Below are 14,762 nucleotides of genomic sequence, written 5' to 3' on the forward strand. Positions count from 1 at the left end.
CTTTCTGAAAGAAGACCAGGAACAGGAAGATCCATTAGCTAGAACATTCTCTTCTTGATTTAAAATAAAGTGGCATTCATGGTCATGTACTGGACAAAGAAGTGAACTTCGGCAATATGGGCAGATTAATGGATGCCTTTGAAGTTTCATTTCCTCCAATCTTATGAAAAGGCGTGAATGAGTCCTGACCTTGTCTCATTCATAAGTCCATTCTTGTCAAGACTCTCTTCAAGAGAATGATGATAATCCTTAGGAAAAAATGTGAAAATCTGGATAGAATTTTACAGTAAATTGGTACATGGATGAATTGTCATGGAGATAATGTCTCCTAGTTTATAACCAGGAAACCACCAGATGCAGAGAGCTCAGTACGGATGGCCTGTGTGTCAGCAGCAACTACAAATGCTGTGATAGCTTAGTGTTTTCTTCAAAACACCTTCAGCTGGAAAAGATCACTAGCAAGGCCACAAAACAGTTGTATTCAGCCAGTCATTCTCTGTGTTCCTAGAACTTGGTCAATTGTTTATTAATCCTTGTTACATGGATTGTACACAAGGGAAGGTACCATTCGGTGGATAAAGAGAGATGTTAAAAAAAAAAGGGGGGGAGTAATCAGCAATCTTTAAATTTCTTGTTTCCTTTCTTGGAGCTAGTTTTATAGAATAATTTTTTTTTGCCAGTTGTGGTGCTTAACTCAGGGCCTGAGCACTGTCCTTGGACTTTTCTCAAGGCTAGAGCGCTAACACTTGAGCCACAGCACCACTTCCAGCTTTTTCCTATGTATGTGGTATGAAGGAATCGAATCTGGGTCTTTGTGCATGCTAGGCAATCACTCTACCACTAGGCAAAACTCCTGACCCCTATTGAATATTATTTTATCTGCTCATCTGTCCATAGTTATTGAGACTTTTTCTGCCACTCCTATGCATAGCATAGCCCCTTTTTTACCACTCTAGGTTAATGACCAGAGTCCTATATAATTTATCATGTCCTAGTGTTATTTGTTTATTATAGTCATTGGGTTTACTTAGAAGATACATAAAATGCGGAACAAGGATGAACAAATATAACAATGATACTCACTAGATACTGTGCAAAATTCACTGGATATCTTAAGGAAGGGAATGGGAAAGAGAGAGTGACAGAGGGGAGACATGGTTCAAAAAAGAAATGTATTGATTTACCTGATTCCTGTCAATGTGACAGGTCTGTATATCAACTATTCAAAGATAAGGAAAAAGAAAAAAAATATGCATGTTAAAAAAAGAAATTCTTGAAGTTTATTGGAAAACAGTGACTTAGAAAATGTAGAGGATGTGAAAATCATTCCAATTCTGCTTTAAATATTCTGCTCTTAGGTAATATTCTCCCCCCCCTTTTCCTTCCTCTAATGATTTTGATTTTAGAAGTATTGTAAGACATATAACCATTTCTTAGTGAATTTCAGTTCAAAAATCTTAGTTTTGTAGGACTTGCTATTATGTTTGTAAAGAGTAAATCTGAGACTCAGAGGAAGTGTTTGAACAATAATACACAGAGAAATAAAAGTAATGATAGTCAAGAGAAATAGTTCCTTCTATCCTATCTAGGAAAAAAAAAGGTTCTTGAAATACCTTTCATTAGCAATCAAAAAACTAGAAGTTGAGGTATGGATCAAACAATAAAGTGCTAAACTTGAGCAAGAAAGTCAAAGGAGACTGCAAGACCCTGAGTTCAAGCCCTAATTCAGGCATAAGGTTAAAAGTCTTTATAAATCAGTCTGACTACAACTTCGATATGTTAATTCCATCCTATTACTTCTTTTATGTAATAGAAGTATACCCTTAATAAAAATTAACAGCAGAGGACTCCCATGTCTCTTATTTTAATTTACATATTAAACATAAAACAGAAAATTACTTATGGTCCAGGAGCGTGGCCTAGTGGTAGCATGCATGCCTAGCATGCACGAAGCCCTGGGTTTGATTCCCTGGGACTGCATATAAAGAAAAAGCCAGGAGTGGCGCTGTGGCTCAAGTGGCAGAGTGCTAGCCTTGAGCAAAAAGTATCCAATGACAGTGCCCGGGCCCTGAGTTCAAGCCCCCAGGACTGGCAAAAAAAAAAAAATAATAAATAAATTGTTGTGTCAAAAATATATAAAACAGCATAAGTACATATTTATAATAGAAATGTACTAATTAAGTAAAATATAGTCATCCTGCAAAAAATATTATATGGGCCTTATAAACCGTGAAAAAAGCCATATTTGTTGATATACAAAGATTATAGGATACATCTCTTACTGTATCCAGATCAGAACCATGTAAAGAATATGATTTTATTTCACCAACACAATATACTTTGTTTATAAGCCTATAAAATTTCTGGAAGGATACAAAAGAAATATGCTAAATCTATTAACATCTAGTGACAGAAAGAGATGTTTATATTTATATCCTATCTATTGTTTTATAATTGGTCTGACTCCTACATATTGTTTATAATTAAAAACTAAAATCCAAAGTTGTAGAGTTCATATCAAAGGTTTCTCAGAAATCTCATGTCTGAAATAAGAAGTCATTTGTCTTCAACAACTGGAACACATCATGTTTGAACAAGGCTACTCTTTGCTGAAGTCAGAAGAGTTGCCTATGCAGATAAAATATATCTGTGTGGGATGTTGGTTTGAGAGTGACAGCTGGAAGAAACAACCTGGTCAAGGGCTGACCCACACCATATGGCCTCACAGGTTTCTGGATTTGTGCATACAAAGCATTCTTGGCAAGGTCAAGGGCAGAAAAGAAAATGATTCATTAAACATTGTGTGGTTGACATGCCCAAGATGTGTACTTCACGTCAGCATCTAATTACATGAAGACCTGTATTCTAGCCCTTTGTATAAAGGACAGAGATGTGTTCAAGCAACTCAAAACTGCACATACAGGCTCAAAGAACTGAAAGCACAGATTGGACACTCCATAGGAGCTGGCTAGCGCAACCTCAAGCTGCACTTTTGGGAGAAACATATTGCCATTAATACGGTATCTAAATCTGAGTTTACTGATGCATGCGTTAGGGAATTTGGCTAAATAACAGTGTTAATGTCCTAATTTGCTATTTGTCTGCAGTGTTATGTAACATTTTGTCTCTATCCAAAAATTATTAAATATCTATTCCCAAGAAACTGTATCATCAGAAGGCAATTATCTGTTGGTCAAATGGAAATCTAACTTCCAAGCTTTAAGTACAAGTATCTTAATTCCTCCTCCATTGTTTTAACACACTGGATAAGGTATCAGGAAGATATAAAAAGTTTGCTCTACTTTTTTAATTAATAAAGAAAAAAATTTCACCTTACCATTCTGGAAGCAGGGATAATTAAAGCATAATGCCAACATTTGCTTAGTTTCAAATGAGGGCACTTTGTGGCTTCAAGAGTCTAAAAAATAAAATGATCAAGAGGAAAGGACAGTTTCCTTGTATAAAGCCTGCTTTTGAGTCCCAGGATAGTAACACCTCAGTTTCTAAAAATAAAAATACAGTCCTTGGAGAAATGCACTTGTGACATATGAAACTACATTCCCAACCTAATGTAAATGGCACTAAAATTTCAACATAGCATTCTAAGATTTGGAGCTCATAAACCACACTCAACAACACTTTTCCAACATGAAAAGTATATTTGTGTGTATAAATAAATATATTAAAAAGAAAACATTTTAACTCACTTCCTGCTGTACCCTACACAATCCATACATTACATTTTCACTTGCACAACTTGATCAGAGACAATGATCTTTTTCTTCGTTTAGATCTTTGGGGTCAGTTTTTTTTTACCATTTCATTTATCATTTAAAAATGTTTTGCCTTTGGGGCTTCTAGTTATATTCCCTCCTAAACTTGTACCTTTCTATGGTTGTTATCATTATTTAAATTCTCATTTTATTAAAAGCAACCTACCAAATATCATCTACTCTTCATCTTCCTGATCTATTTGTCCACAGATCTTTGTCAAGTACAACATTGTGTGATTTCTAAGGAGGTCCATCAAAATGCCTCTTTCTTTTTCACTTTACTTTTTTTAAACCAGTCATGAAATTTATTTCTCCTTGCTCCCTTTGCAATGACAAATTCTTACCGGTTTTAAGATTCTTTGTCTTTGCATTAGTGGTTGCAATTTTGGTTAGCTAAATTCACTGATCACAGTGAGCAAAGTCAAGAATCTGAATCAATTGCTCTTCTTCCCCATTGAACTATTTTTATTCATTTCTTTTATCCTAAACCCATTTATATCTTTTATCCTTGGCTCATTGTAGTGTATTATCTCATTTTGATAAGTTAAATTTAGGGGTTCTATGTACACAGTAAATTTCTACACACAAAGAAAATGCATGACCTTGTAATTTTGAACATTGTAGGGCGAAGATATTTCTATCTCTTATTTCTTGAGTACTTTTTGTTACAATGGCTGTATTTCTATCATTGCTCCATTCCCAGTGTGTTGCAAATATAATTCTGCAAGGAATTTGATATACAGATAAATAGATTTTCTTTAAATAGAAACCCAAAGCTTACCTATTATAGCAAACATATTTATGTCCTAGAGACATAAATATTAAGAAAAATCGCAAGAAATCTAGGTGCTTATGCCTTCCTGTCTTCTGATCATATGAAACCTTCCAGATGAGATAGTGACTTGCTGTTGTCTCATTGGACACAGAGGTAAAAAAGCACATGTTCTGTCAAATATCAATTCTCTTTGGTGATTTTTATCTACTTTACCTTTCTACCTTTGCATTAAATGAAGGAAAACCCACTTTTTATTCAACTGCTGTAGCTTAGCTAGAAGATTATATATATTTTCCTCCAATTCATATTTTAGATGGAATGTTGGCCTTTTCTCACCTTAGAAGGAAGTTATTAACTCTTCCAAAATTATTGGCAGTTACGGTTTCTTTCTTTCAAAGCTTAAGGCTATGTTATAAACACTCTTTCCAAATAAGAATGTTTATAAGTGGACAGATGGTTTTCTTTTCTAAACTGCCTAAGTCAAAATGTGTACCTTATACAAACAATCTTGCTCGAGCTTTCTGTAAGATTACCATCTCTACTGTCTAGGGATAGCAAACAAAAATAAGGGCAAGATCTGTACCTTCCTGTTGAATTTGTTTTGGCTTATGTGGTATGATGTTTTTACATTTGAAAGAGTTACTGCTTTTCATGACCATTAGCCATTGAGCACTATCAGTGGAAGGAGCTTATCGTGAAAAGCAGAAAAGATGTACAATCTGCAAAAAAAAAAATGAGAAGGTTTGAAGTGGAGAAATTCTTCATAGTAAAAGATATGGCAAAATCTGAGGCACTAAGGAGAAGAACAGGGTATCCATTTCTAGAGGAAAATGCATCAGAAGCACTTAATGTGTTGTTCTATGGTACTTTCCAATGTTTTGTGCCTTGCCAAATGACACTAACTAATGTTGGGATGTATGAGGAGGCTGATAATAAAGCTTAGTTACTCATGTTGCATTGTGCTTTGTTTTCCCTATATCGCTAGCTTCCCTAAGTTATGGGATATGGGTTCCATTCATACCTGTTTATAAATCAATTGGTTTGTTCAATTATCATTTCTGATTAGAATTCCAACAAATATATCTAATGTTTTCCCAGATACTCTGGATAGTATTATTTCTCACACAAGGAGGATAGAAATCTATTTATTTGGAATTTCCTAGTTTAACTCACTTAAATAGTTCTTATTACTTAACATGCACTATATAGTATCAAAGAGAGGGTATTTCCTATCAGCAAAGATGATGTACCCTCCAGTGTAGAGCTAGAATTGGTGGTGAGTGTACCTTTCTGGATAAGTTAATATATACATGACCATTCCTTCATTCTTGCTTCCTAGTCACTCAATTTTTTGTTTAATTTTAGGAAGATCATGGAATTCCCTGCTCTAACTGGTCTTCATAGTTAATGTATGCTTAACATATATATATATATACATATATATATATAAATTTCTTTTTATTTACTTGAAGACATACAGTTAAGGCTATTTCATTCTGAGAACTGTAGACTATAGTTTGTTCATTTCTATATGCTATTAATAAAAGACTCCTGAGCCATTATTATAACATCTGTAGGGAACTGATTTGTAAAATTATTTCCCTGATAAAGATACTGGAACACTGTTGACTTAAAGATACTAGCCATTAAAACAGAAAGATATATTTTTGAAGTGTACTGTTGTTGTTGTTGTTGCTGCTGCTGCTAATGCTGTTTTGATTTGTGTTGTTCATGCTAGGAATCTCATTAGCACTTAGAAAACAAAGCCTGGCCATCCATATATGCCATTTACAGTTTAAAATATGGGCCAGTAAAATTATTTTTATGTATATTTAAGAAAAAGTATTCCTAATGGACACCATAAAAATTTCATAAATATGCTGAGAAAAGAATTTTCATTATGAACCCAAAATATTTTCAATACCAATTATGTAAATAGGCATTTATTTACTTATTTATTTGTTTGTTGTTTTTGGTTTTTATTTTTGTTTTGTGCCAGACCTAGTTTGAACTCAGAGCCTAATGGTGTCCCTGGACTTCTTTTGCTCAAGGCTAGCACTCTGTGACTTGGTCATAGATGTACTTATAGCTTTTTGGCAGTTTTAGAATCTCATAGGCTTTCCTACCCAGGCTGAATTTGAACTCTGATCCTCAGATCTTAGCTTCCTGAATAGCTAGAATTACAGGCGCGAGTGACACGGGTGGCAAATAAATAGGCTTTTAAGAATCTGCCATTTTGGTTAAGACTTTGTTCAAACAGCTGTTCTCACTTCCCAAAGTAAAACATTGATCAATTCTCCTTTCCTCAGTTAACATATTTCCTTGAAATAAGGGTAATCTTAAGGTTAGCCAATTTGTTTGATTTGTTCTGAGCACTAAAACTGTGGAAGCATGGTCAATTTTTCAAATTGTAACTTGTTACATTAGGGTCATTTTGTGGCTATAATTAAAATGATATTACTACATAATTACTAGATTTGAATATTCTATATAGACTTTAGTCCATTTCCCCAAACACTACATTTTAAACTTTATGGTCCATTTTTATATTAACAAAGATTTTATAGTTTTCTCAATGATGAATAGGAAGCTTCTACATAGTTTTTTGGAGACACACCTATTTTTAAACAAATGCATCATTAACATGAGTGTTTTTGAAAATTATCTTAATTATTTTTGTCATTAGCATTTTCCACCAACTGACTTATCTGCTTATTTTAATCTAATGCAATTATAAAACAAACTCACAAAAGCCATCTAATGAGTGACTGTTGTCCTTAATGTTATCTCTCATCTCTTTTGCCATCCCTTGGTTATCTCATATTGTTACAATATTTCACCTTGTTATCTGATATATTTTATGTGTGCTTAATTGGTTATTTGAAATTGGATAGGGAAGGGGGGAAATCAAGATAAGTGGGGGACGGTGGGAGGGAAATGGGGACCATGTCATGAGAAAGGGTATCAACGTTTGTGAAGTCATGCACCTTCTATCTGGTGAATATAATGTAACCCTACTATTAATCACAATAAAAGTATTAAAAAAACAAACTCAATAATAAGGAAAAGCCTTATATGTCTTTCTTTTAGAGCATTGATGAGGTATCATTCATTATAATCTTTAATTACTCAACATGAGAAAAATGATGAAATGTCATATTTTCTACTTTAGTCAATAGATCCTAAAGTAGAAATTGGGTCCATGACACCTTTGACCAAACATTGGGAAAAAAAAAGTAATAATTTGCCATGTGTTGCCCAATGTTCCTTTTTTGTACTTACAAAAATATAAATCTTAAAAATGTTCAGTGCTTTAGAACTGCTTGTTGGAGAAAAAATGTACCGTTTTTGGTTTAAGTTCAAAAGCAATTTAGATAAGGAAGAAAGCTATGGCTTATATACCAGATAGAACAAAAGTAATGGCCTACATTCCACCCCAGGGTTATAGGAAACAAGGAAGTTGCCAGGTTAATATCAAAGACACTTGACTGAGCCTGGTTCAATCTCTATCTTAGAAGGAAGAGGAGGCAGCTGGCACGAGGAAGCACCTGTTTTCATGAGGCTATTTCATGTCCTTTTTAACCTCCACATCTGGAGCTCAATGAATTCACAAATGGACTTCAGGAAATTGAAGCATGCTTCGTAGACAAAAGGTAAATTGACCAGCTTTCCACTTACGAATAAATTTCTTCAGCACAGTCTAACCTTTTCCCTTTTGTAGGTCTTCACATTTCTGTGTAAAAATGATATCATTTCCTTGAGTGATAGCACCAAAATTTATGGAAATCAGGGTAAACTTGCAACAAGATACAGTAGATAAAGAGCTGATAGGTAAGGAGTATTTCATTTTCAACAACCTGAGCCCTGTTCTGTTAGACAGAACTTGGTAAATGATTGTGTAATAAATGGTAATAGTTTGGCAATAAATGACAGGGACCCGAGCAGAATTTGAAATGCTGTTTCTATCAATGTTTAAGAAGCAATTTACCTACTACCTAACAAATGTTATTGTAAACCCTCTATATATCACCACGACAATAAAATACAATTACAAAAATATTTTTTTTACTGTTATACCTTTTGAGAAGATGGAGCATTTTCCTCCCTGCTTCACTAGCTACTGTATTTTGGACATAATTGGGGATCTGCCTGGGAATCCCTAACAAGTGTTCTCTCTCCAGTGAACTTACGATTTCTGGTGAAAATTGCTTGATGACACCTGTGCCCAGTGTGCAAATACATGTGTAAAACTGTACAGTAAGAAGAAAATGTTTTAAATAGCCTATTTCAAAAGGGAATAAATGAAGTTTGTGGATTTCTCTAGTAAACTGTCACCAAGGAATGACAGTGTAGAAACAGCAATACAATGTAATTACCGGTCTTTAATTAATTTCAGTAGGCATCTAACCAAAGTTTTTTGTATACTGTGCATCTAGGTGTTCAAAAGTTGAAGGGCATCCCCTACCTACAGGAAACTAATGGGCTTGATATTCACACATAGTATTTGTTATTACTCATAAATCTCCACTGTCACTAGCAGAGCTCAGCCTGCAATCACAGATATATATTGCAGGGTATGATCTCTTATCTTATCCAGACAGAAATGTGCTAATTTGCATCACAACATAGATTATATAAATACGCACATTATCACTGGGATTCATGAGCAGCTCTTTATTTCCAGATTTTTTTTCAAAAGTTTTTTTTTATCAGCCAGCTTTAAAAAAAATCCAACTTAAGAAATCAACAAACCCTAAAATGTGAAACTGCTTTTCTTTTGGGGGAATGGGATGGGATGAGATAATGGGACTTCACCTTAAGTCTTTGTGCCCTCAATTGGCTTCTTTTGCTTAAGCCTGGCATTCTACCATTTGAGACAGGCTTCCAATTCCATGCGCCTTTTCCTTGCGATTCCTGCCCTCTTTCTCCCTTCCACAATGTTTTAATTTCTCCTGATTTATCAATTTCTAAAAAATTATATACCATTTTATTCCCTTTTAATCTATTTAAACACTGTCCAGGGGTATCCACTTTTATTGTCACATGTACTAGACTGCATTATAGACAGAAATGTTTTAATGAATTCATTCATTTAAAATAATCTCCAAAATTGAAAATCAGAAGGAAGGAACAGTAAAGTGGTTAGTTAACATAGTTGTTAGCCATTGGTCAGTTATGACATGAAAACCACTTAAAATGCTGTTGAAGTTGTTATGAGTATCACTACTATTATAATGCAATTGATGAGAACTAAGTCATTTAATCACCTCAATGTATTGACAGTTTTGCCTTTGCCTTTCCAAGTTGTTTCCTTACCCTTTACTAGAGGTGAGAACAGAGCAATTTGACAAGGGAAGTAGGGCAAGGTCTTATTACAGGAGGCATGTGTTTGTTTGGATCCCTGGACCCATTTTATGAAAGAGTTCAGTTCTTCAATCTTCTCTAAGGATAGTTGCTTAGTGACCACTTAGCAGCGGCTTGGAGACCTTCGATGAGACTTAAACGGGTTTACAATTGCTTTGTTCCCAAGGAGGCTCAAAGGTTAAGATTGTAGAAGGAGCTAGAGCTAGAGCTAGGTAGGGACTTAAAATAGGAAATGACAAATTATTATAGTGTATAGGATTAATGCTTCTTGATTATACATGGATTATGTTTAACTGATGAAATTTTTGATCAATTTTTCTTGTTTTTAATAAATCCACTGTTATAAAATTATGAACCAGTTTTTTAAAAAAATGAATTTGTCAAATAAATGTTCTTTAAGCAGAAACTTGATTGTAAGACACTATTTTAATTTAGATTTTATTATAAAGGTGATATACAGAAGGGTTATAGTTACACAAGTCAGGTAAGGAGTGTATTTTTTTTAAAAGACACTTTTTTCATATATTTTTTATTGTACTTAACAGAAGGGTTACATTATATTCACCAGATGGAAGGTTCATTACTTCACAAACATTGATACCCTTTCTCATGTCTTGGTCCTCATTTCCCTCCCCTGATCCCACACTCCTCCTCTTATTTTCCCCCCTTCCCTATCCTAATTCAAATAACCAAATATGCATTTATATAATATATCAGATAACAAGGTGAAATACTATAAGAAAATGAGATAACCAAGGGACAGCAAAAGAGATGAGAGATAATATAGTACATTAAGGACAATGATCACTTGTTATATGGCTTTTGTTTTTATATCCTGGAGGTCCTTTCATTTAGCATCATCCTATATGGCCTTATGTATCTAGGATTTGTTCTATTGTAAATCTCTGCTAGGAGATCCCAAGGTTTGTACTGATAAAGACAAATGAGGGAAATCATTGAGCCTATTTACCTTTGAGTCTGGCTTAAAGAAGACACTTTTTAAGAATATGGTGTTTGTTTGTTTACAAAGTGTTTCTAGATTCATCCCTCAGCTGAATTTTAGGTCTGAATCAGGAATATATATTATGTAAACCTGGAATATTTGAAGATAGGCAAAGACTATTTTCCTTATTTGAACACTTACATTCATTATTTATGAGTTTAGATTATTGTGGTTCACCTAATTTCTTTCTTATCAGATATGATATTCACATCATGTTTATATTGTTTTTTTCTTCTTTCCTTCTTTCCTCCCTCCTTCTTTCCTTTCTTTCTTCCTCCCTTCCTTCCTAAATTTCTTTTTTTAATAAAATATTGATGAAGATTTAATAGACAAGTATATAATAGAAAATTTTCCATATATTTTATTGTAATTAATAGAAGGGTTACATTATATTTACCAGATAGAAGGTGCATTACTTCACATGCATTGATACCCTTTCTCATGTCTTGGTCCCCATTTCCCTCCCTCCCTCCTCCACCCCTCATCTTGTTTTCCCCCCTTCCCTATCCAATTTCAAATAACCAAATACAAATATATCCAGTATATCAGATAACAAAGTGGGATACTGTAACAATATGAGATGCTGCTGTCAGAAAGAATGACATCACCCCATTTGTTAGGAAATAGAAAGACTTAGAAAAAATCATATTACGTGAAGTAAGCCAGACTCAAAGGAACTTAGGCTGTCATAATCAGTAGAATCCTTGGGCTCTCCTAGCAGAGATTTGCAATAGAGCAAAACCTAGATACATGAGGTCATACAGTATGACGCTAAATGAAAGGACCTCTAGGATATAGAAACAAAAGCCATATAATGAGTGATTGTTGTCCTTATATACTATATTATCTCTCATCTCTTTTGCTGTCCCTAACTTTCATTCTTTCTTTTTTCCTCCCTCCCTCCCTCCTTCCCTCCCTCCCTCCCTCCCTCCCTCCCTTCCTTCCTTCCTTCCTCCCTCCCTCCCTCCCTCCCTCCCTCCCTCCCTCCCTCCTTCCTTCCTTCCCTCCTTCCTTCCTTCCTTCCTCCCTCCCTCCCTCCCTCCTTCCCTCCCTCCTTCTCCTCCACCCTTCCTTTCCTCCTTTCTATTTCCCTCTCTCCTTCCCTCCCTCCCTCCCTCCCTCTCTCCCTCCCTCCCTCCCTCCCTCCCTCCCTCTCTCCCTTCCTCTCTTCCTTCCTTCTTTCCTTCCCTCCTTCCTATCTCTCTTTCTCTCTTTCCTTCTTTCTTTGTTTTCTTTTGTCACAGCGCTTGAATTCTGGGACTGTGTGCTGTCCCTGAGCTTTTCAGATTAAGGCTAGTCCTCTACCACTTTGAGTCACAGGGCCAATTCTGGTTTGCTAATGGTTCATTGGAGATAAGATTCTCACAAAAATTCCAAACCAGTTGTAACTCAGACTAATATTTCTTTACAAGGGTAACTAATTTAAAACTTATAAGAATTAAGGAATATATTTAGACAGATAAGATTTCTGTATGGTTTTTTTTAATACCTTGAAAATACTTACATATATACACATTCTTATATTTACCTTTTTATGACAGGGCACATAATCCATTATTAATAGTATTAGTTTGTAATTAATCAGTGTTCCTATTTGTGACTGAACATTACATGCTGCTTCTAACTAATTGCTGTGTTGTTGTCTAAAAATTGGTCCTAAAATAGTAAATGAGAGAAAACGAAATATATACATGTATGGCATTAGGACAAAAGTATATACGAAAGAATTTATAGGAGACCTGGCCCAAGTGATAATATGCTATGGCTCCCCAGATGTGGACCATGATTTGATGTCACAATATTTGCAATGTCTTGGGAAAACATCAAAACGGAAGCTAGAATAAACGTGGTGACATAGTAAAAGCTACATCAAGGTCTGTAGTATATGTTCCCTGCAATTCCCGGCAACTAAATTTTAAAACCAGGAACCTGACAAAATGGTACTGCAGTGTGGTGAAAGGTGCCTGAAAGAATAAATGCCAAAAACATAATTAAGGAAAATGAATGTTATCTATCTTTAATGAAGCAAGTTGATAAGCTGACAAAAAAGCCTGTCTGTTGCAGGCTGCTGTTAGGAAAAGAATTCAGCAATGTCCATTTTAAGGAGAGACTAAAAATGGTATAGGCATTCAAGCTTTTGGGTGGAAATTAAATGTAACCAAAGGTTTGTAAATCAATAATGCAATAGTGAGGGTAGAAGACTAATGGCTCTTTTGTTTCAAATTGTAAATGGCACTTTTGTATTTCACTGTAAACCTTAAGTGATGGTTTTGTTAATCACAGAGCAGAAAGCCTGCCATTTCTCTTTTGTGATTACAGCAATCTCTGTTTTGCTAAGCCTTGACTTCATTTACTGTGAATTTAGCTTCATTTGGGTTTAAGCTAAGTAAACGAACGCTCTTCCTTGACTGGTACAGAGGGGACCAGTTGCACCTTAGATAAGGATAATGAGGTACAATAAAGGGGAAAGGGTGAACAGACATAGTTCGTAAGTAGGAATGCTTGAAGATAGAGCAAAGAACAAAAGTGTTTACAATGCTTGGCTAAATGTCATATAATTTAGTTTTGGTATCTGTAAGTTACAGTTTTCGACATTGGAAAAAAAATCCTAAAGTTTCTTAGAAAGATTCATCATATAATTATGCTATCAAACAATTAAGATCATGGTGTATAGAGCTATACAAAAGTGAAGCTCTGGAAAATTTTCTAATGAATTCATTAAAATAAATCAATGCTTGATCTTACTGTGAATACATTTCTGTATTTTATATAAGCATACATATTGCAGAGTTACATTGGTCTCTTCCTTGTTGTTTTCCACTGCCCCTTTTCCTTTGCATGGCTCCTTTCACTCTATGAGATCTGGAAGTGAAAGTCAGGCTCTATGCCCAGGTGCTTTCCTTATAAAGTACAATTATCAATTTTTTATTAGCTAGTTTGCTAGCTCTCTGATTTGAGTGTTCTTATACTGTATAGCCTGTCATAAGCACTATGTATGAGAGTCAGTTCCAAGAAATGGCTCTAAATGCCACTGCCATAATGCTCTCCAGGAGCAAGATTTTGAGATTAACTCACCCCATCAATTTTATATACTCAAAACAAGTCAAATCAAATGACTAACACACCTGTATTCCATTTGACATTAATTTGGCTGTATACTCTTCCTTGGTATTTTCTCATTTTTATATTAACTAGCCCTTGTTCTCTAAATGTATCCTGCAAGGAAATGGATATCAGATCCTTTATTAATATCACATCTTTTATTGTCCCCAAATCTGTTCATCTTCTTGATTCCTTCCTGCTTTGTCAAATAGAATGCATCATATAAAATTAAGGCATTCACTTACCATCCATCATGTATTTCTAAATTGATTTTGTGTGAGTATCCAGAACAGAGGAAGAAACCGTAGTACTGTAAATGTACATTTTGTCAGAAAACAAATTTTGTGTCAACAAGTAATAAAACTCTAGCCAAAGAATAATCAAATGACTTTTTTGACCAATATCTACTTTGTATTATCAATTTCTATGTTTTGTCAGTTCTAGGGCTTGAACTGAGGATCTGGGTTATTTACTCAAGTTTAGTGCTCTGTCACCTGAGCTACAGCTCCCCTCCTATTTTTCTTGCAGAATAATTGGAGATAATCTCTGGGCTTTCATGCCTGAGCTGGCTTGGAACTGAGATCTTCAGATCTCAACCTCCAGAGTGGCTAGAATTATAGATGTGAGCCAAATGTTTTTTTTTTTTTTTAATTTTTCCTTTTTTGACTTAGCATGTTAGAACCAGATATAGACTTAGGAAAAGGATAATATATTATTGTTACAGAGATTAAACACTGATAATTTA

General features: G+C 34.7%; 1 long non-coding RNA gene across 3 annotated transcripts in view; it reads left to right on the forward strand.

Moving 5' to 3' along the window:
* Positions 1-14,762, forward strand: part of LOC150052947 (uncharacterized) — a 530,194-nt gene that overhangs the window by 480,155 nt on the left and 35,277 nt on the right. For all 3 annotated transcript variants that reach the window (XR_016538140.1, XR_016538138.1, XR_016538139.1), the window contains one exon: positions 8,064-8,201. This is a non-coding gene — a long non-coding RNA (uncharacterized LOC150052947). The remainder of the gene's footprint in view (positions 1-8,063; positions 8,202-14,762) is intronic.

The sequence above is a fragment of the Megascapheus bottae genome, chromosome 16 (genome assembly GCF_031878675.1).
Source record: "Megascapheus bottae isolate mThoBot1 chromosome 16, mThoBot2.hap1, whole genome shotgun sequence".
Lineage (NCBI taxonomy): Eukaryota > Metazoa > Chordata > Mammalia > Rodentia > Geomyidae > Megascapheus > Megascapheus bottae.